This window comes from Tachypleus tridentatus, chromosome 12 (genome assembly GCF_004210375.1).
Source record: "Tachypleus tridentatus isolate NWPU-2018 chromosome 12, ASM421037v1, whole genome shotgun sequence".
In the NCBI taxonomy this organism is placed as follows: domain Eukaryota; kingdom Metazoa; phylum Arthropoda; class Merostomata; order Xiphosura; family Limulidae; genus Tachypleus; species Tachypleus tridentatus.
In genome coordinates this window covers 103,158,158-103,185,710 of record NC_134836.1, presented here as the reverse complement: position 1 = coordinate 103,185,710, position 27,553 = coordinate 103,158,158, and the positions used below count along the sequence as shown (strand labels likewise).

Below are 27,553 nucleotides of genomic sequence, written 5' to 3'. Positions count from 1 at the left end.
AGGTCCCACCGAGATTTGAACTCGGATTGCTGGATTCAGAGTCCAGAGTGATAACCATTACACCATGGGACCACATGTCTACAATTTCTTGAGTTCCTCTTTTGAGATTTGTAATACATATAAGATGAGGGCAATTTATTTTATTATGTAAAACTGTGCATTGTTAAACAATTTAGTTAATAATTCGAATGATATTATAGAAAACGAAACAAAATCATATAATAATAAACATTACTATTTTGAGTGTTTTCATGAAAGGCATCTATTTTCATGCATATCAAATTGACATTCCTTACCTACATGCTGAGTGCTATGATTATATGTGAGTGGTGCAACCATAAAGAAAGAAAATCGCTTCAACAGAAATTTTATATTAAAATCACGCTCGTAGATAACATGAGCAACATGACAACATGCAGATGGATAAATCAAAGCATTGGGGATCAATTTTAAATGATGCAAATTGAAAGGTCACAGTAGCGTCAGAAAAAAAAACCAAAAAACTTTTTTACTCCAAGTGAGAGGCTATTTACATTCCACTGATAATTAAGCAAAGCCCTTGGGATTGTCGAATTTTGCTCAATGATAAAATCTTTCTGTATTTATAATGACCCAAGATACATTTCGGAAGTCAAAGAACTTATACATTAAAACGAAGAGCTAAAATTGTAACGATCTAATTCAGGTATACATTGCAGAAGACTGTTTGATAAGTTTTAGTAGAAGAAAAGATGGAAAACGTAAAGGTTTTCCTAATGAAAATATTAATATACTAAATGAAAAATTACCTTAAAACAGTGTAAATGTAAACTTATTCACAATTCTATCTCCGTACTTAAAACGCTTGACAACCTCTTAGGTAGCTTTATTTTCAACTTCAAACACAGACGTCTTTTAAGTTTTGCATTATCCAGTATTTGCGTGTAGTTGAATAATTTCCGAAAGTTTTGTTAAATGCTTTTAAACATAGAAACGCAGTCGAAGTTTTAAAGAAAATCATGGAAATTTAAACATATTCTACTTCTGTAGGCCCGGCATCGCCAAACGTGTTGAGGCATGCGACTTGTAATCTGAGGGTCGCAGGTTCTCATCTACGTCGCGCCAAACATGCTCCCTTTCAGACGTGGAGGCGTTATAATCAATCCGACTATTCCTTTATAAAAGAGTAGCCCAATAGTTGGCGGTGGGTGGTGATGACTAGCTGCCTTCCCTCTAGTCTTACACTGCTAAATAAGGGACGCCCAGCACAGATTACTCTCGAGCAGCGTTGGGCGATATTCAAAAACAAACAAACATCTACTTCTGCAAAAGAAATCTTTGTGATTAAGCTGCACCAAGAACAATTGAGTTCAGACCGCCACTAGTATCGATATCCGGTTTCTAAAATGGTATGTCCGTTGATATACCGTAGTGCCAATGAGGGGATTGAAATAAAATCTCAATTTCATAACAGTCTATTCATGTAGATCAGGTATAATTCTGCTCTTTAGTGCTTTGAGCCTTCACGCATGGCCTCGCAGCTTTACGATATGCGTTTCGACGTTTCTTCTCAATATTGCAAAGCTTATTGGAGTAGATTTGTTTTAAAAAATTGATATATTACACCTTTCAGCTCAAATATTATACATTTTTTCATTGGTCATAAAAATGTATAATACGCATGAGTTTTCATGTGTCGAACTATTCTCGCTAAAGTCTCCATCTCACGCTTTAAATCTGTGAAGTTCAAAATGCCCTTGTCCAACGAGACCTCACTGTGTATTCCCTCTCTCATTAAAGAACACCTAGCCGATTTTTGCTTTATTATACTTTTGAATTCAACTAGTATACCACACGACGTGAAAGGATCGTTGTGAGAATAACTTCGATTTGAATTTTTGTATTTTATTGGTAGAGCATTTTACAAATTGGAGACGCGTATGATTTCAGTATGGAGGTACTGTAGGTAGAAAGTTTCTCTCTGTTACAAATTTGTTATCTTGATTTTGAATGTAGTTAACTTCGGTTCGTTTGATAAACTGCTATGGACACACATTAGCGACTTTTCTGTGTCGTGTTGATTTCATACTTTTTTTACGCATCTATCGTCTCGTTAAACAGTTTCACACACTAAACGTTCATAGTTGTTTGATAACGTCAACGCTATTTTAAAGACTAATAATATAGGTTGTTGTTTGCATCACGCGTGATATTTTTAAATAATAATACGCCTCTTAAACTTTGTTTGGCCTCGCATAAGAAAAGAAAGAAGACGAGAATTTATCTATCTAACATATAACGACAGTGAAAAAAACCATAACTGCTTATCTGCGCGTGAATACAATAGAGGAATGTGAAAAAGAAACGGATTGCATGCATAGTAGTGCCTGTGTTTCAAGGGTGTCGCTTTCATAAAAACGTAGTGTATTATGTTCACCAGTGTACTTACACCGCATTAATGACACAGGTCCCACCGAGATTTGAACTCGGATTGCGGGATTCAGAGTCCAGAGTGATAACCATTACACCATGGGACCAAATGTCTACAATTTCTTGAGTTCCTCTTTTCAGATTTGTAATACATATAAGATGAGGGCAATTTATTTTATTATGTAAAACTGTGCATTTTTAAACAATTTAGTTAATAATTCGAATGATATTATAGAAAACGAAACAAACTCATATAATAATAAACATTATTATTTTGAGTGTTTTCATGAAACGCATCTATTTGCATGCATCTCAAATTGACATTCCTTACCTACATGCTGAGTGCTATGATTATATGTGAATGGTGCAAACATAAAGAAAGCAAATCGTTTCAACAGAAACTTTATATTGAAATCACGCTCGTAGATAACATGAGCAACATGACAACATGCAGATGGATAAATCAAAGCATTGGGGATCAATTTTAAATGATGCAACTTGGAAGGTCACAGTAGCGTCAGAAAAAAAAACAAAAAACTTTTTTACTCCAAGTGAGAGGCTATTTACATTCCACTGATAATTAAGCAAAGCCCTTGGGATTGTCGAATTTTGCTCAATGATAAAATCTTTCTGTATTTATAATGACCCAAGATACATTTCGGAAGTCAAAGAACTTATACATTAAAACGAAGAGCTAAAATTGTAACGATCTAATTCAGGTATACATTGCAGAAGACTGTTTGATAAGTTTTAGTAGAAGAAAAGATGGAAAACGTAAAGGTTTTCCTAATGAAAATATTAATATACTAAATGAAAAATTACCTTAAAACAGTGTAAATGTAAACTTATTCACAATTCTATCTCCGTACTTAAAACGCTTTACAACCTCTTAGGTAGCTTTATTTTCAATTTCAAACACAGACGTCTTTTAAGTTTTGCATTATCCAGTATTTGCGTGTAGTTGAATAATTTCCGAAAGTTTTGTTAAATGCTTTTAAACATAGAAACGCAGTCGAAGTTTTAAAGAAAATCATGGAAATTTAAACAAATTCTAGTTCTGCAGGCCCCGCATCGTCAAACGTGTTGAGGCATGCGACTTGTAATCTGAGGGTCGCGGGGTTCGCATCTCCGTCGCGCCAAACATGCTCCCTTTCAGACGTGGGGCGTTATAATCAATCCGACTATTCCTTGATAAAAAAGTAGCCCAATAGTTGGCGGTGGGTGGTGATGACTAGCTGCCTTCCCTCTAGTCTTACACTGCTAAATAAGGGACGCCCAGCACAGATTACTCTCGAGCAGCGTTGGGCGATATTCAAAACAAAAACAAACAAACATCTACTTCTGCAAAAGAAATCTTTGTGATTAAGCTGCACCAAGAACAATTGAGTTCAGACCGCCACTAGTATCGATATCCGGTTTCTAAAATGGTATGTCCGTTGATATACCGTAGTGCCAATGAGGGGATTGAAATAAAATCCCAATTTCATAACAGTCTATTCATGTAGATCAGGTATAATTCTGCTCTTTAGTGCTTTGAGCCTTCACGCTTGGCCTCGCAGCTTTACGATATGCGTTTCGACGTTTCATCTCAGTATTGCAAAGCTTGTTGGAGTAGATTTGTTTTAAAAATTGATAAATTACACCTTTCAGCTCAAATATTATACATTTTTTCATTGGTCATAAAAATGAATAATACGCATGAGTTTTCATGTGTCGAACTATTCTCGCTAAAGTCTCCATCTCACGCTTTAAATCTGTGAAGTTCAAAATGCCCTTGTCCAACGAGACCTCACTGTGTATTCCCTCTCTCATTAAAGAACACCTAGCCGATTTTTGCTTTATTATACTTTTGAATTCAACTAGTATACCACACGACGTGAAAGGATCGTTGTGAGAATAACTTCGATTTGAATTTTTGTATTTTATTGGTAGAGCATTTTACAAATTGGAGACGCGTATGATTTCAGTATGGAGGTACTGTAGGTAGAAAGTTTCTCTCTGTTACAAATTTGTTATCTTGATTTTGAATGTAGTTAACTTCGGTTCGTTTGATAAACTGCTATGGACACACATTAGCGACTTTTCTGTGTCGTGTTGATTTCATACTTTTTTTACGCATCTATCGTCTCGTTAAACAGTTTCACACACTAAACGTTCATAGTTGTTTGATAACGTCAACGCTATTTTAAAGACTAATAATATAGGTTGTTGTTTGCATCACGCGTGATATTTTTAAATAATAATACGCCTCTTAAACTTTGTTTGGCCTCGCATAAGAAAAGAAAGAAGACGAGAATTTATCTATCTAACATATAACGACAGTGAAAAAACCATAACTGCTTATCTGCGCGTGAATACAATAGAGGAATGTGAAAAGAAACGGATTGCATGCATTGTAGTGCCTGTGTTTCAAGGGTGTCGCTTTCATAAAAAAATAGTGTATTATCGTCACCAGTGTATTTACACCGCATTAATGACACAGGTCCCACCGAGATTTGAACTCGGATTGCTGGATTCAGAGTCCAGAGTGATAACCATTACACCATGGGACCACATGTCTACAATTTCTTGAGTTCCTCTTTTGAGATTTGTAATACATATAAGATGAGGGCAATTTATTTTATTATGTAAAACTGTGCATTGTTAAACAATTTAGTTAATAATTCGAATGATATTATAGAAAACGAAACAAACTCATATAATAATAAACATTATTATTTTGAGTGTTTTCATGAAAGGCATCTATTTTCATGCATATCAAATTGACATTCCTTACCTACATGCTGAGTGCTATGATTATATGTGAATGGTGCAAACATAAAGAAAGCAAATCGCTTCAACAGAAATTTTATATTAAAATCACGCTCGTAGATAACATGAGCAACATGACAACATGCAGATGGATAAACAAAGCATTGGGGATCAATTTTAAATGATGCAACTTGGAAGGTCACAGTAGCGTCAGAAAAAAAAACCAAAAAACTTTTTTACTCCAAGTGAGAGGCTATTTACATTCCACTGATAATTAAGCAAAGCCCTTGGGATTGTCGAATTTTGCTCAATGATAAAAGCTTTCTGTATTTATAATGACCCAAGATACATTTCGGAAGTCAAAGAACTTATACATTAAAACGAAGAGCTAAAATTGTAACGATCTAATTCAGGTATACATTGCAGAAGACTGTTTGATAAGTTTTAGTAGAAGAAAAGATGGAAAACGTAAAGGTTTTCCTAATGAAAATATTAATACACTAAATGAAAAATTACCTTAAAACAGTGTAAATGTAAACTTATTCACAATTCTATCTCCGTACTTAAAACGCTTGACAACCTCTTAGGTAGCTTTATTTTCAATTTCAAACACAGACGTCTTTTAAGTTTTGCATTATCCAGTATTTGCGTGTAGTTGAATAATTTCCGAAAGTTTTGTTAAATGCTTTTAAACATAGAAACGCAGTCGAAGTTTTAAAGAAAATCATGGAAATTTAAACATATTCTAGTTCTGCAGGCCCCGCATCGTCAAACGTGTTGAGGCATGCGACTTGTAATCTGAGGGTCGCGGGGTTCGCATCTCCGTCGCGCCAAACATGCTCCCTTTCAGACGTGGGGCGTTATAATCAATCCGACTATTCCTTGATAAAAAAGTAGCCCAATAGTTGGCGGTGGGTGGTGATGACTAGCTGCCTTCCCTCTAGTCTTATACTGCTAAATAAGGGACGGCCAGCACAGATTGCTCTCGAGCAGCGTTGGGCGATATTCAAAAACAAACAAACAAACATCTACTTCTGCAAAAGAAATCTTTGTGATTAAGCTGCACCAAGAACAATTGAGTTCAGACCGCCACTAGTATCGATATCCGGTTTCTAAAATGGTATGTCCGTTGATATACCGTAGTGCCAATGAGGGGATTGAAATAAAATCCCAATTTCATAACAGTCTATTCATGTAGATCAGGTATAATTCTGCTCTTTAGTGCTTTGAGCCTTCACGCTTGGCCTCGCAGCTTTACGATATGCGTTTCGACGTTTCATCTCAGTATTGCAAAGCTTGTTGGAGTAGATTTGTTTTAAAAAATTGATAAATTACACCTTTCAGCTCAAATATTATACATTTTTTCATTGGTCATAAAAATGAATAATACGCATGAGTTTTCATGTGTCGAACTATTCTCGCTAAAGTCTCCATCTCACGCTTTAAATCTGTGAAGTTCAAAATGCCCTTGTCCAACGAGACCTCACTGTGTATTCCCTCTCTCATTAAAGAACACCTAGCCGATTTTTGCTTTATTATACTTTTGAATTCAACTAGTATACCACACGACGTGAAAGGATCGTTGTGAGAATAACTTCGATTTGAATTTTTGTATTTTATTGGTAGAGCATTTTACAAATTGGAGACGCGTATGATTTCAGTATGGAGGTACTGTAGGTAGAAAGTTTCTCTCTGTTACAAATTTGTTATCTTGATTTTGAATGTAGTTAACTTCGGTTCGTTTGATAAACTGCTATGGACACACATTAGCGACTTTTCTGTGTCGTGTTGATTTCATACTTTTTTTACGCATCTATCGTCTCGTTAAACAGTTTCACACACTAAACGTTCATAGTTGTTTGATAACGTCAACGCTATTTTAAAGACTAATAATATAGGTTGTTGTTTGCATCACGCGTGATATTTTTAAATAATAATACGCCTCTTAAACTTTGTTTGGCCTCGCATAAGAAAAGAAAGAAGACGAGAATTTATCTATCTAACATATAACGACAGTGAAAAAACCATAACTCCTTATCTGCGCGTGAATACAATAGAGGAATGTGAAAAGAAACGGATTGCATGCATAGTAGTGCCTGTGTTTCAAGGGTGTCGCTTTCATAAAAAAATAGTGTATTATCGTCACCAGTGTATTTACACCGCATTAATGACACAGGTCCCACCGAGATTTGAACTCGGATTGCTGGATTCAGAGTCCAGAGTGATAACCATTACACCATGGGACCACATGTCTACAATTTCTTGAGTTCCTCTTTTGAGATTTGTAATACATATAAGATGAGGGCAATTTATTTTATTATGTAAAACTGTGCATTGTTAAACAATTTAGTTAATAATTCGAATGATATTATAGAAAACGAAACAAACTCATATAATAATAAACATTATTATTTTGAGTGTTTTCATGAAACGCATCTATTTGCATGCATCTCAAATTGACATTCCTTACCTACATGCTGAGTGCTATGATTATATGTGAGTGGTGCAACCATAAAGAAAGAAAATCGCTTCAACAGAAATTTTATATTAAAATCACGCTCGTAGATAACATGAGCAACATGAAAACATGCAGATGGATAAACAAAGCATTGGTTATCAATTTTAAATGATGCAACTTGGAAGGTCACAGTAGCGTCAGAAAAAAAAAACTTTTTTACTCCAAGTGAGAGGCTATTTACATTCCACTGATAATTAAGCAAAGCCCTTGGGATTGTCGAATTTTGCTCAATGATAAAATCTTTCTGTATTTATAATGACCCAAGATACATTTCGGAAGTCAAAGAACTTATACATTAAAACGAAGAGCTAAAATTGTAACGATCTAATTCAGGTATACATTGCAGAAGACTGTTTGATAAGTTTTAGTAGAAGAAAAGATGGAAAACGTAAAGGTTTTCCTAATGAAAATATTAATATACTAAATGAAAAATTACCTTAAAACATTGTAAATGTAAACTTATTCACAATTCTATCTCCGTACTTAAAACGCTTGACAACCTCTTAGGTAGCTTTATTTTCAACTTCAAACACAGACGTCTTTTAAGTTTTGCATTATCCAGTATTTGCGTGTAGTTGAATAATTTCCGAAAGTTTTGTTAAATGCTTTTAGACATAGAAACGCAGTCGAAGTTTTAAAGAAAATCATGGAAATTTAAACATATTCTAGTTCTGCAGGCCCGGCATCGCCAAACGTGTTGAGGCATGCGACTTGTAATCTGAGGGTCGCAGGTTCTCATCTCCGTCGCGCCAAACATGCTCCCTTTCAGACGTGGGGGCGTTATAATAAATCCGACTATTCCATGATAAAAAAGTAGCCCAATAGTTGGCGGTGGGTGGTGATGACTAGCTGCCTTCCCTCTAGTCTTACACTGCTAAATAAGGGACGCCCAGCACAGATTACTCTCGAGCAGCGTTGGGCGATATTCAAAAAACAAACAAACATCTACTTCTGCAAAAGAAATCTTTGTGATTAAGCTGCACCAAGAACAATTGAGTTCAGACCGCCACTAGTATCGATATCCGGTTTCTAAAATGGTATGTCCGTTGATATACCGTAGTGCCAATGAGGGGATTGAAATAAAATCCCAATTTCATAACAGTCTATTCATGTAGATCAGGTATAATTCTGCTCTTTAGTGCTTTGAGCCTTCACGCTTGGCCTCGCAGCTTTACGATATGCGTTTCGACGTTTCATCTCAGTATTGCAAAGCTTGTTGGAGTAGATTTGTTTTAAAAAATTGATAAATTACACCTTTCAGCTCAAATATTATACATTTTTTCATTGGTCATAAAAATGAATAATACGCATGAGTTTTCATGTGTCGAACTATTCTCGCTAAAGTCTCCATCTCACGCTTTAAATCTGTGAAGTTCAAAATGCCCTTGTCCAACGAGACCTCACTGTGTATTCCCTCTCTCATTAAAGAACACCTAGCCGATTTTTGCTTTATTATACTTTTGAATTCAACTAGTATACCACACGACGTGAAAGGATCGTTGTGAGAATAACTTCGATTTGAATTTTTGTATTTTATTGGTAGAGCATTTTACAAATTGGAGACGCGTATGATTTCAGTATGGAGGTACTGTAGGTAGAAAGTTTCTCTCTGTTACAAATTTGTTATCTTGATTTTGAATGTAGTTAACTTCGGTTCGTTTGATAAACTGCTATGGACACACATTAGCGACTTTTCTGTGTCGTGTTGATTTCATACTTTTTTTACGCATCTATCGTCTCGTTAAACAGTTTCACACACTAAACGTTCATAGTTGTTTGATAACGTCAACGCTATTTTAAAGACTAATAATATAGGTTGTTGTTTGCATCACGCGTGATATTTTTAAATAATAATACGCCTCTTAAACTTTGTTTGGCCTCGCATAAGAAAAGAAAGAAGACGAGAATTTATCTATCTAACATATAACGACAGTGAAAAAACCATAACTGCTTATCTGCGCGTGAATACAATAGAGGAATGTGAAAAGAAACGGATTGCATGCATAGTAGTGCCTGTGTTTCAAGGGTGTCGCTTTCATAAAAAAATAGTGTATTATCGTCACCAGTGTATTTACACCGCATTAATGACACAGGTCCCACCGAGATTTGAACTCGGATTGCTGGATTCAGAGTCCAGAGTGATAACCATTACACCATGGGACCACATGTCTACAATTTCTTGAGTTCCTCTTTTGAGATTTGTAATACATATAAGATGAGGGCAATTTATTTTATTATGTAAAACTGTGCATTGTTAAACAATTTAGTTAATAATTCGAATGATATTATAGAAAACGAAACAAACTCATATAATAATAAACATTATTATTTTGAGTGTTTTCATGAAACGCATCTATTTGCATGCATCTCAAATTGACATTCCTTACCTACATGCTGAGTGCTATGATTATATGTGAGTGGTGCAACCATAAAGAAAGAAAATCGCTTCAACAGAAATTTTATATTAAAATCACGCTCGTAGATAACATGAGCAACATGAAAACATGCAGATGGATAAACAAAGCATTGGTTATCAATTTTAAATGATGCAACTTGGAAGGTCACAGTAGCGTCAGAAAAAAAAAAAAAAACTTTTTACTCCAAGTGAGAGGCTATTTACATTCCACTGATAATTAAGCAAAGCCCTTGGGATTGTCGAATTTTGCTCAATGATAAAATCTTTCTGTATTTATAATGACCCAAGATACATTTCGGAAGTCAAAGAACTTATACATTAAAACGAAGAGCTAAAATTGTAACGATCTAATTCAGGTATACATTGCAGAAGACTGTTTGATAAGTTTTAGTAGAAGAAAAGATGGAAAACGTAAAGGTTTTCCTAATGAAAATATTAATATACTAAATGAAAAATTACCTTAAAACAGTGTAAATGTAAACTTATTCACAATTCTATCTCCGTACTTAAAACGCTTGACAACCTCTTAGGTAGCTTTATTTTCAATTTCAAACACAGACGTCTTTTAAGTTTTGCATTATCCAGTATTTGCGTGTAGTTGAATAATTTCCGAAAGTTTTGTTAAATGCTTTTAAACATAGAAACGCAGTCGAAGTTTTAAAGAAAATCATGGAAATTTAAACATATTCTAGTTCTGCAGGCCCCGCATCGTCAAACGTGTTGAGGCATGCGACTTGTAATCTGAGGGTCGCGGGTTCGCATCTCCGTCGCGCCAAACATGCTCCCTTTCAGACGTGGGGCGTTATAATCAATCCGACTATTCCTTGATAAAAGAGTAGCCCAATAGTTGGCGGTGGGTGGTGATGACTAGCTGCCTTCCCTCTAGTCTTACACTGCTAAATAAGGGACGCCCAGCACAGATTACTCTCGAGCAGCGTTGGGCGATATTCAAAAACAAACAAACATCTACTTCTGCAAAAGAAATCTTTGTGATTAAGCTGCACCAAGAACAATTGAGTTCAGACCGCCACTAGTATCGATATCCGGTTTCTAAAATGGTATGTCCGTTGATATACCGTAGTGCCAATGAGGGGATTGAAATAAAATCCCAATTTCATAACAGTCTATTCATGTAGATCAGGTATAATTCTGCTCTTTAGTGCTTTGAGCCTTCACGCTTGGCCTCGCAGCTTTACGATATGCGTTTCGACGTTTCATCTCAGTATTGCAAAGCTTGTTGGAGTAGATTTGTTTTAAAAATTGATAAATTACACCTTTCAGCTCAAATATTATACATTTTTTCATTGGTCATAAAAATGAATAATACGCATGAGTTTTCATGTGTCGAACTATTCTCGCTAAAGTCTCCATCTCACGCTTTAAATCTGTGAAGTTCAAAATGCCCTTGTCCAACGAGACCTCACTGTGTATTCCCTCTCTCATTAAAGAACACCTAGCCGATTTTTGCTTTATTATACTTTTGAATTCAACTAGTATACCACACGACGTGAAAGGATCGTTGTGAGAATAACTTCGATTTGAATTTTTGTATTTTATTGGTAGAGCATTTTACAAATTGGAGACGCGTATGATTTCAGTATGGAGGTACTGTAGGTAGAAAGTTTCTCTCTGTTACAAATTTGTTATCTTGATTTTGAATGTAGTTAACTTCGGTTCGTTTGATAAACTGCTATGGACACACATTAGCGACTTTTCTGTGTCGTGTTGATTTCATACTTTTTTTACGCATCTATCGTCTCGTTAAACAGTTTCACACACTAAACGTTCATAGTTGTTTGATAACGTCAACGCTATTTTAAAGACTAATAATATAGGTTGTTGTTTGCATCACGCGTGATATTTTTAAATAATAATACGCCTCTTAAACTTTGTTTGGCCTCGCATAAGAAAAGAAAGAAGACGAGAATTTATCTATCTAACATATAACGACAGTGAAAAAAACCATAACTCCTTATCTGCGCGTGAATACAATAGAGGAATGTGAAAAGAAACGGATTGCATGCATAGTAGTGCCTGTGTTTCAAGGGTGTCGCTTTCATAAAAAAATAGTGTATTATCGTCACCAGTGTATTTACACCGCATTAATGACACAGGTCCCACCGAGATTTGAACTCGGATTGCTGGATTCAGAGTCCAGAGTGATAACCATTACACCATGGGACCACATGTCTACAATTTCTTGAGTTCCTCTTTTGAGATTTGTAATACATATAAGATGAGGGCAATTTATTTTATTATGTAAAACTGTGCATTGTTAAACAATTTAGTTAATAATTCGAATGATATTATAGAAAACGAAACAAAATCATATAATAATAAACATTACTATTTTGAGTGTTTTCATGAAAGGCATCTATTTTCATGCATATCAAATTGACATTCCTTACCTACATGCTGAGTGCTATGATTATATGTGAGTGGTGCAACCATAAAGAAAGAAAATCGCTTCAACAGAAATTTTATATTAAAATCACGCTCGTAGATAACATGAGCAACATGAAAACATGCAGATGGATAAACAAAGCATTGGTTATCAATTTTAAATGATGCAACTTGGAAGGTCACAGTAGCGTCAGAAAAAAAACCAAAAAACTTTTTTACTCCAAGTGAGAGGCTATTTACATTCCACTGATAATTAAGCAAAGCCCTTGGGATTGTCGAATTTTGCTCAATGATAAAATCTTTCTGTATTTATAATGACCCAAGATACATTTCGGAAGTCAAAGAACTTATACATTAAAACGAAGAGCTAAAATTGTAACGATCTAATTCAGGTATACATTGCAGAAGACTGTTTGATAAGTTTTAGTAGAAGAAAAGATGGAAAACGTAAAGGATTTCCTAATGAAAATATTAATATACTAAATGAAAAATTACCTTAAAACAGTGTAAATGTAAACTTATTCACAATTCTATCTCCGTACTTAAAACGCTTGACAACCTCTTAGGTAGCTTTATTTTCAATTTCAAACACAGACGTCTTTTAAGTTTTGCATTATCCAGTATTTGCGTGTAGTTGAATAATTTCCGAAAGTTTTGTTAAATGCTTTTAAACATAGAAACGCAGTCGAAGTTTTAAAGAAAATCATGGAAATTTAAACATATTCTAGTTCTGGAGGCCCAGAATCGCCAAACGTGTTGAGGCATGCGACTTGTAATATCAGGGTCGCGGGGTTCGCATCTCCGTCGAGCCAAACATGCTCCCTTTCAGACGTGGGGGCGTTATAATAAATCCGACTATTCCATGATAAAAAAGTAGCCCAATAGTTGGCGGTGGGTGGTGATGACTAGCTGCCTTCCCTCTAGTCTTACACTGCTAAATAAGGGACGCCCAGCACAGATTACTCTCGAGCAGCGTTGGGCGATATTCAAAAACAAACAAACATCTACTTCTGCAAAAGAAATCTTTGTGATTAAGCTGCACCAAGAACAATTGAGTTCAGACCGCCACTAGTATCGATATCCGGTTTCTAAAATGGTATGTCCGTTGATATACCGTAGTGCCAATGAGGGGATTGAAATAAAATCCCAATTTCATAACAGTCTATTCATGTAGATCAGGTATAATTCTGCTCTTTAGTGCTTTGAGCCTTCACGCTTGGCCTCGCAGCTTTACGATATGCGTTTCGACGTTTCATCTCAGTATTACAAAGCTTGTTGGAGTAGATTTGTTTTAAAAAATTGATATATTACACCTTTCAGCTCAAATATTATACATTTTTTCATTGGTCATAAAAATGAATAATACGCATGAGTTTTCATGTGTCGAACTATTCTCGCTACAGTCTCCATCTCACGCTTTAAATCTGTGAAGTTCAAAATGCCCTTGTCCAACGAGACCTCACTGTGTATTCCCTCTCTCATTAAAGAACACCTAGCCGATTTTTGCTTTATTATACTTTTGAATTCAACTAGTATACCACACGACGTGAAAGGATCGTTGTGAGAATAACTTCGATTTGAATTTTTGTATTTTATTGGTAGAGCATTTTACAAATTGGAGACGCGTATGATTTCAGTATGGAGGTACTGTAGGTAGAAAGTTTCTCTCTGTTACAAATTTGTTATCTTGATTTTGAATGTAGTTAACTTCGGTTCGTTTGATAAACTGCTATGGACACACATTAGCGACTTTTCTGTGTCGTGTTGATTTCATACTTTTTTTACGCATCTATCGTCTCGTTAAACAGTTTCACACACTAAACGTTCATAGTTGTTTGATAACGTCAACGCTATTTTAAAGACTAATAATATAGGTTGTTGTTTGCATCACGCGTGATATTTTTAAATAATAATACGCCTCTTAAACTTTGTTTGGCCTCGCATAAGAAAAGAAAGAAGACGAGAATTTATCTATCTAACATATAACGACAGTGAAAAAAACCATAACTGCTTATCTGCGCGTGAATACAATAGAGGAATGTGAAAAAGAAACGGATTGCATGCATTGTAGTGCCTGTGTTTCAAGGGTGTCGCTTTCATAAAAAAATAGTGTATTATCGTCACCAGTGTATTTACACCGCATTAATGACACAGGTCCCACCGAGATTTGAACTCGGATTGCTGGATTCAGAGTCCAGAGTGATAACCATTACACCATGGGACCACATGTCTACAATTTCTTGAGTTCCTCTTTTGAGATTTGTAATACATATAAGATGAGGGCAATTTATTTTATTATGTAAAACTGTGCATTGTTAAACAATTTAGTTAATAATTCGAATGATATTATAGAAAACGAAACAAACTCATATAATAATAAACATTATTATTTTGAGTGTTTTCATGAAACGCATCTATTTGCATGCATCTCAAATTGACATTCCTTACCTACATGCTGAGTGCTATGATTATATGTGAGTGGTGCAACCATAAAGAAAGAAAATCGCTTCAACAGAAATTTTATATTAAAATCACGCTCGTAGATAACATGAGCAACATGAAAACATGCAGATGGATAAACAAAGCATTGGTTATCAATTTTAAATGATGCAACTTGGAAGGTCACAGTAGCGTCAGAAAAAAAAACAAAAAACTTTTTTACTCCAAGTGAGAGGCTATTTACATTCCACTGATAATTAAGCAAAGCCCTTGGGATTGTCGAATTTTGCTCAATGATAAAATCTTTCTGTATTTATAATGACCCAAGATACATTTCGGAAGTCAAAGAACTTATACATTAAAACGAAGAGCTAAAATTGTAACGATCTAATTCAGGTATACATTGCAGAAGACTGTTTGATAAGTTTTAGTAGAAGAAAAGATGGAAAACGTAAAGGTTTTCCTAATGAAAATATTAATATACTAAATGAAAAATTACCTTAAAACAGTGTAAATGTAAACTTATTCACAATTCTATCTCCGTACTTAAAACGCTTGACAACCTCTTAGGTAGCTTTATTTTCAATTTCAAACACAGACGTCTTTTAAGTTTTGCATTATCCAGTATTTGCGTGTAGTTGAATAATTTCCGAAAGTTTTGTTAAATGCTTTTAAACATAGAAACGCAGTCGAAGTTTTAAAGAAAATCATGGAAATTTAAACATATTCTAGTTCTGGAGGCCCAGAATCGCCAAACGTGTTGAGGCATGCGACTTGTAATATCAGGGTCGCGGGGTTCGCATCTCCGTCGAGCCAAACATGCTCCCTTTCAGACGTGGGGGCGTTATAATAAATCCGACTATTCCATGATAAAAAAGTAGCCCAATAGTTGGCGGTGGGTGGTGATGACTAGCTGCCTTCCCTCTAGTCTTACACTGCTAAATAAGGGACGCCCAGCACAGATTACTCTCGAGCAGCGTTGGGCGATATTCAAAAACAAACAAACATCTACTTCTGCAAAAGAAATCTTTGTGATTAAGCTGCACCAAGAACAATTGAGTTCAGACCGCCACTAGTATCGATATCCGGTTTCTAAAATGGTATGTCCGTTGATATACCGTAGTGCCAATGAGGGGATTGAAATAAAATCCCAATTTCATAACAGTCTATTCATGTAGATCAGGTATAATTCTGCTCTTTAGTGCTTTGAGCCTTCACGCTTGGCCTCGCAGCTTTACGATATGCGTTTCGACGTTTCATCTCAGTATTACAAAGCTTGTTGGAGTAGATTTGTTTTAAAAAATTGATATATTACACCTTTCAGCTCAAATATTATACATTTTTTCATTGGTCATAAAAATGAATAATACGCATGAGTTTTCATGTGTCGAACTATTCTCGCTAAAGTCTCCATCTCACGCTTTAAATCTGTGAAGTTCAAAATGCCCTTGTCCAACGAGACCTCACTGTGTATTCCCTCTCTCATTAAAGAACACCTAGCCGATTTTTGCTTTATTATACTTTTGAATTCAACTAGTATACCACACGACGTGAAAGGATCGTTGTGAGAATAACTTCGATTTGAATTTTTGTATTTTATTGGAAGAGCATTTTACAAATTGGAGACGCGTATGATTTCAGTATGGAGGTACTGTAGGTAGAAAGTTTCTCTCTGTTACAAATTTGTTATCTTGATTTTGAATGTAGTTAACTTCGGTTCGTTTGATAAACTGCTATGGACACACATTAGCGACTTTTCTGTGTCGTGTTGATTTCATACTTTTTTACGCATCTATCGTCTCGTTAAACAGTTTCACACACTAAACGTTCATAGTTGTTTGATAACGTCAACGCTATTTTAAAGACTAATAATATAGGTTGTTGTTTGCATCACGCGTGATATTTTTAAATAATAATACGCCTCTTAAACTTTGTTTGGCCTCGCATAAGAAAAGAAAGAAGACGAGAATTTATCTATCTAACATATAACGACAGTGAAAAAAACCATAACTCCTTATCTGCGCGTGAATACAATAGAGGAATGTGAAAAAGAAACGGATTGCATGCATTGTAGTGCCTGTGTTTCAAGGGTGTCGCTTTCATAAAAAAATAGTGTATTATCGTCACCAGTGTATTTACACCGCATTAATGACACAGGTCCCACCGAGATTTGAACTCGGATTGCTGGATTCAGAGTCCAGAGTGATAACCATTACACCATGGGACCACATGTCTACAATTTCTTGAGTTCCTCTTTTGAGATTTGTAATACATATAAGATGAGGGCAATTTATTTTATTATGTAAAACTGTGCATTGTTAAACAATTTAGTTAATAATTCGAATGATATTATAGAAAACGAAACAAACTCATATAATAATAAACATTATTATTTTGAGTGTTTTCATGAAACGCATCTATTTGCATGCATCTCAAATTGACATTCCTTACCTACATGCTGAGTGCTATGATTATATGTGAGTGGTGCAACCATAAAGAAAGAAAATCGCTTCAACAGAAATTTTATATTAAAATCACGCTCGTAGATAACATGAGCAACATGAAAACATGCAGATGGATAAACAAAGCATTGGTTATCAATTTTAAATGATGCAACTTGGAAGGTCACAGTAGCGTCAGAAAAAAAAACAAACAAACTTTTTTACTCCAAGTGAGAGGCTATTTACATTCCACTGATAATTAAGCAAAGCCCTTGGGATTGTCGAATTTTGCTCAATGATAAAATCTTTCTGTATTTATAATGACCCAAGATACATTTCGGAAGTCAAAGAACTTATACATTAAAACGAAGAGCTAAAATTGTAACGATCTAATTCAGGTATACATTGCAGAAGACTGTTTGATAAGTTTTAGTAGAAGAAAAGATGGAAAACGTAAAGGTTTTCCTAATGAAAATATTAATATACTAAATGAAAAATTACCTTAAAACATTGTAAATGTAAACTTATTCACAATTCTATCTCCGTACTTAAAACGCTTGACAACCTCTTAGGTAGCTTTATTTTCAACTTCAAACACAGACGTCTTTTAAGTTTTGCATTATCCAGTATTTGCGTGTAGTTGAATAATTTCCGAAAGTTTTGTTAAATGCTTTTAAATATAGAAACGCAGTCGAAGTTTTAAAGAAAATCATGGAAATTTAAACATATTCTAGTTCTGGAGGCCCAGAATCGCCAAACGTGTTGAGGCATGCGACTTGTAATATCAGGGTCGCGGGGTTCGCATCTCCGTCGAGCCAAACATGCTCCCTTTCAGACGTGGGGGCGTTATAATAAATCCGACTATTCCATGATAAAAAAGTAGCCCAATAGATGGCGGTGGGTGGTGATGACTAGCTGCCTTCCCTCTAGTCTTACACTGCTAAATAAGGGACGCCCAGCACAGATTACTCTCGAGCAGCGTTGGGCGATATTCAAAAACAAACAAACATCTACTTCTGCAAAAGAAATCTTTGTGATTAAGCTGCACCAAGAACAATTGAGTTCAGACCGCCACTAGTATCGATATCCGGTTTCTAAAATGGTATGTCCGTTGATATACCGTAGTGCCAATGAGGGGATTGAAATAAAATCCCAATTTCATAACAGTCTATTCATGTAGATCAGGTATAATTCTGCTCTTTAGTGCTTTGAGCCTTCACGCTTGGCCTCGCAGCTTTACGATATGCGTTTCGACGTTTCATCTCAGTATTACAAAGCTTGTTGGAGTAGATTTGTTTTAAAAAATTGATATATTACACCTTTCAGCTCAAATATTATACATTTTTCATTGGTCATAAAAATGAATAATACGCATGAGTTTTCATGTGTCGAACTATTCTCGCTAAAGTCTCCATCTCACGCTTTAAATCTGTGAAGTTCAAAATGCCCTTGTCCAACGAGACCTCACTGTGTATTCCCTCTCTCATTAAAGAACACCTAGCCGATTTTTGCTTTATTATACTTTTGAATTCAACTAGTATACCACACGACGTGAAAGGATCGTTGTGAGAATAACTTCGATTTGAATTTTTGTATTTTATTGGTAGAGCATTTTACAAATTGGAGACGCGTATGATTTCAGTATGGAGGTACTGTAGGTAGAAAGTTTCTCTCTGTTACAAATTTGTTATCTTGATTTTGAATGTAGTTAACTTCGGTTCGTTTGATAAACTGCTATGGACACACATTAGCGACTTTTCTGTGTCGTGTTGATTTCATACTTTTTTTACGCATCTATCGTCTCGTTAAACAGTTTCACACACTAAACGTTCATAGTTGTTTGATAACGTCAACGCTATTTTAAAGACTAATAATATAGGTTGTTGTTTGCATCACGCGTGATATTTTTAAATAATAATACGCCTCTTAAACTTTGTTTGGCCTCGCATAAGAAAAGAAAGAAGACGAGAATTTATCTATCTAACATATAACGACAGTGAAAAAACCATAACTGCTTATCTGCGCGTGAATACAATAGAGGAATGTGAAAAGAAACGGATTGCATGCATAGTAGTGCCTGTGTTTCAAGGGTGTCGCTTTCATAAAAAAATAGTGTATTATCGTCACCAGTGTATTTACACCGCATTAATGACACAGGTCCCACCGAGATTTGAACTCGGATTGCTGGATTCAGAGTCCAGAGTGATAACCATTACACCATGGGACCAGATGTCTACAATTTCTTGAGTTCCTCTTTTGAGATTTGTAATACATATAAGATGAGGGCAATTTATTTTATTATGTAAAACTGTGCATTTTTAAACAATTTAGTTAATAATTCGAATGATATTATAGAAAACGAAACAAACTCATATAATAATAAACATTATTATTTTGAGTGTTTTCATGAAACGCATCTATTTGCATGCATCTCAAATTGACATTCCTTACCTACATGCTGAGTGCTATGATTATATGTGAGTGGTGCAACCATAAAGAAAGAAAATCGCTTCAACAGAAATTTTATATTAAAATCACGCTCGTAGATAACATGAGCAACATGAAAACATGCAGATGGATAAACAAAGCATTGGTTATCAATTTTAAATGATGCAACTTGGAAGGTCACAGTAGCGTCAGAAAAAAAAACCAAGAAACTTTTTTACTCCAAGTGAGAGGCTATTTACATTCCACTGATAATTAAGCAAAGCCCTTGGGATTGTCGAATTTTGCTCAATGATAAAATCTTTCTGTATTTATAATGACCCAAGATACATTTCGGAAGTCAAAGAACTTATACATTAAAACGAAGAGCTAAAATTGTAACGATCTAATTCAGGTATACATTGCAGAAGACTGTTTGATAAGTTTTAGTAGAAGAAAAGATGGAAAACGTAAAGGTTTTCCTAATGAAAATATTAATATACTAAATGAAAAATTACCTTAAAACAGTGTAAATGTAAACTTATTCACAATTCTATCTCCGTACTTAAAACGCTTGACAACCTCTTAGGTAGCTTTATTTTCAACTTCAAACACAGACGTCTTTTAAGTTTTGCATTATCCAGTATTTGCGTGTAGTTGAATAATTTCCGAAAGTTTTGTTAAATGCTTTTAAACATAGAAACGCAGTCGAAGTTTTAAAGAAAATCATGGAAATTTAAACATATTCTAGTTCTGGAGGCCCAGAATCGCCAAACGTGTTGAGGCATGCGACTTGTAATATCAGGGTCGCGGGGTTCGCATCTCCGTCGAGCCAAACATGCTCCCTTTCAGACGTGGGGGCGTTATAATAAATCCGACTATTCCATGATAAAAAAGTAGCCCAATAGTTGGCGGTGGGTGGTGATGACTAGCTGCCTTCCCTCTAGTCTTACACTGCTAAATAAGGGACGCCCAGCACAGATTACTCTCGAGCAGCGTTGGGCGATATTCAAAAACAAACAAACATCTACTTCTGCAAAAGAAATCTTTGTGATTAAGCTGCACCAAGAACAATTGAGTTCAGACCGCCACTAGTATCGATATCCGGTTTCTAAAATGGTATGTCCGTTGATATACCGTAGTGCCAATGAGGGGATTGAAATAAAATCCCAATTTCATAACAGTCTATTCATGTAGATCAGGTATAATTCTGCTCTTTAGTGCTTTGAGCCTTCACGCTTGGCCTCGCAGCTTTACGATATGCGTTTCGACGTTTCATCTCAGTATTACAAAGCTTGTTGGAGTAGATTTGTTTTAAAAAATTGATATATTACACCTTTCAGCTCAAATATTATACATTTTTTCATTGGTCATAAAAATGAATAATACGCATGAGTTTTCATGTGTCGAACTATTCTCGCTAAAGTCTCCATCTCACGCTTTAAATCTGTGAAGTTCAAAATGCCCTTGTCCAACGAGACCTCACTGTGTATTCCCTCTCTCATTAAAGAACACCTAGCCGATTTTTGCTTTATTATACTTTTGAATTCAACTAGTATACCACACGACGTGAAAGGATCGTTGTGAGAATAACTTCGATTTCAATTTTTGTATTTTATTGGTAGAGCATTTTACAAATTGGAGACGCGTATGATTTCAGTATGGAGGTACTGTAGGTAGAAAGTTTCTCTCTGTTACAAATTTGTTATCTTGATTTTGAATGTAGTTAACTTCGGTTCGTTTGATAAACTGCTATGGACACACATTAGCGACTTTTCTGTGTCGTGTTGATTTCATACTTTTTTACGCATCTGTCGTCTCGTTAAACAGTTTCACACACTAAACGTTCATAGTTGTTTGATAACGTCAACGCTATTTTAAAGACTAATAATATAGGTTGTTGTTTGCATCACGCGTGATATTTTTAAATAATAATACGCCTCTTAAACTTTGTTTGGCCTCGCATAAGAAAAGAAAGAAGACGAGAATTTATCTATCTAACATATAACGACAGTGAAAAAAACCATAACTCCTTATCTGCGCGTGAATACAATAGAGGAATGTGAAAAAGAAACGGATTGCATGCATAGTAGTGCCTGTGTTTCAAGGGTGTCGCTTTCATAAAAAAATAGTGTATTATCGTCACCAGTGTATTTACACCGCATTAATGACACAGGTCCCACCGAGATTTGAACTCGGATTGCTGGATTCAGAGTCCAGAGTGATAACCATTACACCATGGGACCACATGTCTACAATTTCTTGAGTTCCTCTTTTGAGATTTGTAATACATATAAGATGAGGGCAATTTATTTTATTATGTAAAACTGTGCATTTTTAAACAATTTAGTTAATAATTCGAATGATATTATAGAAAACGAAACAAACTCATATAATAATAAACATTATTATTTTGAGTGTTTTCATGAAACGCATCTATTTGCATGCATTTCAAATTGACATTCCTTACCTACATGCTGAGTGCTATGATTATATGTGAGTGGTGCAACCATAAAGAAAGAAAATCGCTTCAACAGAAATTTTATATTAAAATCACGCTCGTAGATAACATGAGCAACATGAAAACATGCAGATGGATAAACAAAGCATTGGTTATCAATTTTAAATGATGCAACTTGGAAGGTCACAGTAGCGTCAGAAAAAAAAACCAAGAAACTTTTTTACTCCAAGTGAGAGGCTATTTACATTCCACTGATAATTAAGCAAAGCCCTTGGGATTGTCGAATTTTGCTCAATGATAAAATCTTTCTGTATTTATAATGACCCAAGATACATTTCGGAAGTCAAAGAACTTATACATTAAAACGAAGAGCTAAAATTGTAACGATCTAATTCAGGTATACATTGCAGAAGACTGTTTGATAAGTTTTAGTAGAAGAAAAGATGGAAAACGTAAAGGTTTTCCTAATGAAAATATTAATATACTAAATGAAAAATTACCTTAAAACAGTGTAAATGTAAACTTATTCACAATTCTATCTCCGTACTTAAAACGCTTGACAACCTCTTAGGTAGCTTTATTTTCAACTTCAAACACAGACGTCTTTTAAGTTTTGCATTATCCAGTATTTGCGTGTAGTTGAATAATTTCCGAAAGTTTTGTTAAATGCTTTTAAACATAGAAACGCAGTCGAAGTTTTAAAGAAAATCATGGAAATTTAAACATATTCTAGTTCTGGAGGCCCAGAATCGCCAAACGTGTTGAGGCATGCGACTTGTAATATCAGGGTCGCGGGGTTCGCATCTCCGTCGAGCCAAACATGCTCCCTTTCAGACGTGGGGCGTTATAATCAATCCGACTATTCCATGATAAAAAAGTAGCCCAATAGTTGGCGGTGGGTGGTGATGACTAGCTGCCTTCCCTCTAGTCTTACACTGCTAAATTAGGGACGGCCAGCACAGATTACTCTCGAGCAGCGTTGGGCGATATTCAAAACAAACAAACAAACAAACATCTACTTCTGCAAAAGAAATCTTTGTGATTAAGCTGCACCAAGAACAATTGAGTTCAGACCGCCACTAGTATCGATATCCGGTTTCTAAAATGGTATGTCCGTTGATATACCGTAGTGCCAATGAGGGGATTGAAATAAAATCCCAATTTCATAACAGTCTATTCATGTAGATCAGGTATAATTCTGCTCTTTAGTGCTTTGAGCCTTCACGCTTGGCCTCGCAGCTTTACGATATGCGTTTCGACGTTTCATCTCAGTATTGCAAAGCTTGTTGGAGTAGATTTGTTTAAAAAATTGATAAATTACACCTTTCAGCTCAAATATTATACATTTTTTTCATTGGTCATAAAAATGAATAATACGCATGAGTTTTCATGTGTCGAACTATTCTCGCTAAAGTCTCCATCTCACGCTTTAAATCTGTGAAGTTCAAAATGCCCTTGTCCAACGAGACCTCACTGTGTATTCCCTCTCTCTCATTAAAGAACACCTAGCCGATTTTTGCTTTATTATACTTTTGAATGCAACTAGTATGCCACACGACGTCAAAGGGTCGTTATGAGAATAACTTCGATTTCAATTTTGTATGTTACTGGTCGAGTATTTTACAAACTGAAGACGCGTATGATTTCAGAATAAAAGTACTCTATGTAGAAAGTCTACCTTTGTTACAAGTTAATGTTAATTGACTTTGAATGTAGTTAACTTCGGTACGGTTAATAAACCGTTATGGACACATTTTAGCGAATTTTCTCTGTCGTGCTGACTTCATACTTCCTTTTCGCGTTTATCGACTCGTAAAACAGTGTCATACTTTAAACGTTCATAATTGTTTCTTAATCTCATCACTATCATAAAGGCTAATAATATACTTTGTTGTTTACATCACGTGTGATATTTTAAATAAATACGCCTCTGAAACTTTGTTTGGCCTCGCATACGAAAGGAAAGAAGACTAGAATTTATCTATCTAACAAATAACGACGGTAAAATCAGGAGAACTGCTTATCTGCTGTGCGTGAATGCACAAGAAAAATGTAATCATGAAAGAGGTGGCATGCAAAGTGCTGCCGGTGTTTTGAGGGCGTCGATTTAATAAAAGTATTGTTTTATAAAATGCATCGTTTTTATTCACAAATAAACACATAGGTCCCACCGAAATTTGAACTCGGATTGCTGGATTCAAAGTCCAGAGTGATAACCATTACACCATAGGACCTATTTATTACGTTTTCTCGACTTTCTCTTTTGAGGATTAATATATATATATATGACGAGGGAAATTTATTGCATTATGTAACACTGTATGTTATTAAACAACATATTTACTAATTCGAATGATATTATAGAAAACGAAACAAAATCATGTAATTTTATAAACATGTTTATTTAGTTTGTGTTTTTAAGAAACGCATCTATTTGAATGTATACCAAATGATGAGTACTATGATTATAGAATGTGAGTGACGCAACCATAAGGAAAACAAATTTCTTCAACAGGAATTTTATATTGAAATCACGTTAGTAGACAACAAAAGCAACCGCGTAATGCAGATGGATAAAGCAAAGCATTGGGGATCAATTTGAAATGATGCAACTAGGAAGGCCACAGTAGCGTCACGAAAAACACAAAAAACTCTTTTACTCTTAGTGAGAGGTTACTCATATTCCACTGATAGGTAAGCAAAGCCCTCGGGATTGTCGAATTTTGCTCAATTAAAAAAATAAGGTTTCTGTATTTATAAGGACCCAAAATACATTTCGTACGTCGATGAACTTGTTCATTAAAATGAAGAGCTAAAATTGTGACGATCTAATTCAGGTATACATTGCAGAAGACTGTTTGATAAGTATTTATTGAAGAAAAGATGGAAAAGGTAAAGGTTTTCCTAATCAAAATATTAATATACTGAATAAAAAATTACCTTAAAACACTGTAAAATTAAACTTGTTCACAATTCTAACTGCGTACATAAAACGCTTCACCGCCTCTTAGGCAGCTTTATTCTCAATTTCAAACACAAACGTCCCTTTAGTTTTGCATTATCCAATATTTATATGAAGTTCAATGATTTCCGAAAGTTTTCTTAAACGCTTTATAACATAGAAACGCAGTCGAAGTTTCAAAGAAAATCATGGAAATTTATATATATTCTACTTCTGCAAAAGAAATGTATGTTATTAAGCTACACAAAAACAATTGAGTTCAGACCGCCACTAGCATCGATATCCGGTTTGTAAAATAGTAAGTCCGTAGAGCCAAGTTTGTTTGTTTTGAAATTTCGCACAAAGCTACTCGAGGGCTATCTGTGCTAGCCGTCCCTAATTTAGCAGTGTAAGACTAGAGGGAAGGCAGCTAGTCATCACCACCCACCGCCAACTCTTGGGCTACTCTTTTACCAACGAATAGTGGGATTGACCGTCACTTATACACCCCCACGGCTGAGAGGGCGAGCATGTTTAGCGCGACGCGGGCGCGAACCCGCGACCCTCGGATTACGAGTCGCACGCCTTACGCGTAGAGCCAATGAGGGGATTGAAATAAAATCTCAATTTCATAACCGTCTATTCTTGAAGATTAGGGATAATTCTGCTCTTTAGTGCTTTGAGCCTTTACGCTTGGCCTCGCAGCTTTACCATATGCGTTTCGACGTTTCTACTCAATATTGCAAAGGTAGTTTCACTAGTTTTATGTAATCTATTTTTTTTCTGTAGTGTTTATTTTGAGTTTCGTAACCGGAGTTTGTGGGTGGAATTTTTTGCATTTGGTGTTCCTTTGTTATTACACATATTATTTATTAATGTGATTCATGTATTACGAAACTAAATAGAATCGCATTACTGAATATATATTTTTATTTAGTTTATTGCTTAAATACTCGTCTAATTGCATGCATATTTGTTGAACATTGTTTTCACACATGCGCAATACTGTTATCAGAGAGTGGAATGATGCCAAAAGAAATAAACGAAATTGTTTTAAAATGCATTTTATTTTGAAATGGCACTAGTGTAAAACAAAAACAACGCATAATGTAAATGAAAAAGCAAAATATTTGCAATCATAAGGACATTATACAATAACAAAGGACTTTGTAGCGTCAGAAAAGAAATGCTCTTTCTGCCCTTGCGAAGTTAACAATCTGCATCACCGTTTTGGATTGATTTCTGTTGCAAAACTGAACTGCCTTTCTGTATTTGTGAGGAATCTAGATATATTTCGTACACTGAACTTGTTATAGAATAAGATGATAAAGTAAACTTTTGTGGTCTAATCGAGGTATACATTGTTGGAGTGTTAAATAGGTATTTGCAGAAAAAAAAGATTGAAACGATAAAACTACTTTTGATGTTAGATTATAAAAAAAACGATAAATAAAAAATATATATATCATCAAAAAACTGTCAAAAAGAGTACTTGTCCATTATTTTCTGCTAACCTAAAATGGTATATAGCTCATTTGGTATATTTTTGCTTAATTTCAGTTAAATACACTCCTTTTGTTTTGCTTTACCAAGTATTTACATTTAGTTCAAAAATATAAAAAACGTTAAATAAATGCTGTTGGAACATAATAATACAGATAAAAGTTAGAAGGGAATCATGATAATTTGTACATAATTATTTCTCAAAAATAAAAGTTTGTAATTTAGCTACACAATGGACGATGTTTGCTCTGACCACCACGGATATCGATATCTGATTTCTTGAGTTGGTTGTCCGAAGATATTCTGTTGTGTCTGTGGGAGGGTAAAAGAAAAATCTCAGTTTCCTAGCGTTCTTTACTTATTGTTTGGATATAGTTTTCGTCTTTACCACTTCTTTCACGCTGTTGCTCCCAGCGTTATAGATTCGTTATGAAGTTGCTACTCAATCTTATAAAGCTTGTTGGACTGGATTTAATAAAGTAAAAATTGATGAATTATACCTTCCAGTTTTAATGACATGAATTAATTTAGTTCAGTTAGTATCTCACAAAATAATATGAGTATACAAAATTGTGATCATGCTGATCAAATTGTACATTGTAAAATAGTACTCGATAAGCCTCGTTGGAGGAAATAATGGATAGGATAAAAGTGCTTTTAATATGAGATTGATTACATCTGATTCACATTACAACATGAAAAGATATTGGTTTGAACAAAACATCATTAATATTTCACGATATTTACTTATGATTTCAAAAGGTAAACTGTTGTCACAATATCTTTCTCAATGATGAAGCATATAATATGATTAGTTTGAAAAGGTTATGTTTCTTTTGGTTGATCT

At 35.0% G+C, this 27,553-nt stretch overlaps 11 non-coding genes across 11 annotated transcripts; all 11 read right to left on the bottom strand.

Moving 5' to 3' along the window:
- Nucleotides 1–72, bottom strand: TRNAQ-CUG (transfer RNA glutamine (anticodon CUG)). The gene has a single exon. It is a non-coding gene; the product is annotated as a tRNA-Gln (tRNA).
- Nucleotides 73–2,444: 2,372 nt separating this feature from the next.
- On the bottom strand, nt 2,445–2,516 carry TRNAQ-CUG (transfer RNA glutamine (anticodon CUG)). Its single transcript has one exon. It is a non-coding gene; the product is annotated as a tRNA-Gln (tRNA).
- Nucleotides 2,517–4,889: 2,373 nt separating this feature from the next.
- Nucleotides 4,890–4,961, bottom strand: TRNAQ-CUG (transfer RNA glutamine (anticodon CUG)). The gene has a single exon. It is a non-coding gene; the product is annotated as a tRNA-Gln (tRNA).
- A 2,373-nt stretch (nt 4,962–7,334) lies between these two features.
- On the bottom strand, nt 7,335–7,406 carry TRNAQ-CUG (transfer RNA glutamine (anticodon CUG)). Its single transcript has one exon. It is a non-coding gene; the product is annotated as a tRNA-Gln (tRNA).
- A 2,363-nt stretch (nt 7,407–9,769) lies between these two features.
- Nucleotides 9,770–9,841, bottom strand: TRNAQ-CUG (transfer RNA glutamine (anticodon CUG)). Its single transcript has one exon. It is a non-coding gene; the product is annotated as a tRNA-Gln (tRNA).
- A 2,365-nt stretch (nt 9,842–12,206) lies between these two features.
- TRNAQ-CUG (transfer RNA glutamine (anticodon CUG)) lies at nt 12,207–12,278 on the bottom strand. The gene has a single exon. It is a non-coding gene; the product is annotated as a tRNA-Gln (tRNA).
- Nucleotides 12,279–14,649: 2,371 nt separating this feature from the next.
- Nucleotides 14,650–14,721, bottom strand: TRNAQ-CUG (transfer RNA glutamine (anticodon CUG)). The gene has a single exon. It is a non-coding gene; the product is annotated as a tRNA-Gln (tRNA).
- A 2,370-nt stretch (nt 14,722–17,091) lies between these two features.
- On the bottom strand, nt 17,092–17,163 carry TRNAQ-CUG (transfer RNA glutamine (anticodon CUG)). The gene has a single exon. It is a non-coding gene; the product is annotated as a tRNA-Gln (tRNA).
- Nucleotides 17,164–19,532: 2,369 nt separating this feature from the next.
- TRNAQ-CUG (transfer RNA glutamine (anticodon CUG)) lies at nt 19,533–19,604 on the bottom strand. Its single transcript has one exon. It is a non-coding gene; the product is annotated as a tRNA-Gln (tRNA).
- Nucleotides 19,605–21,975: 2,371 nt separating this feature from the next.
- Nucleotides 21,976–22,047, bottom strand: TRNAQ-CUG (transfer RNA glutamine (anticodon CUG)). The gene has a single exon. It is a non-coding gene; the product is annotated as a tRNA-Gln (tRNA).
- A 2,377-nt stretch (nt 22,048–24,424) lies between these two features.
- Nucleotides 24,425–24,496, bottom strand: TRNAQ-UUG (transfer RNA glutamine (anticodon UUG)). The gene has a single exon. It is a non-coding gene; the product is annotated as a tRNA-Gln (tRNA).
- Nucleotides 24,497–27,553: the final 3,057 nt, after the last annotated feature.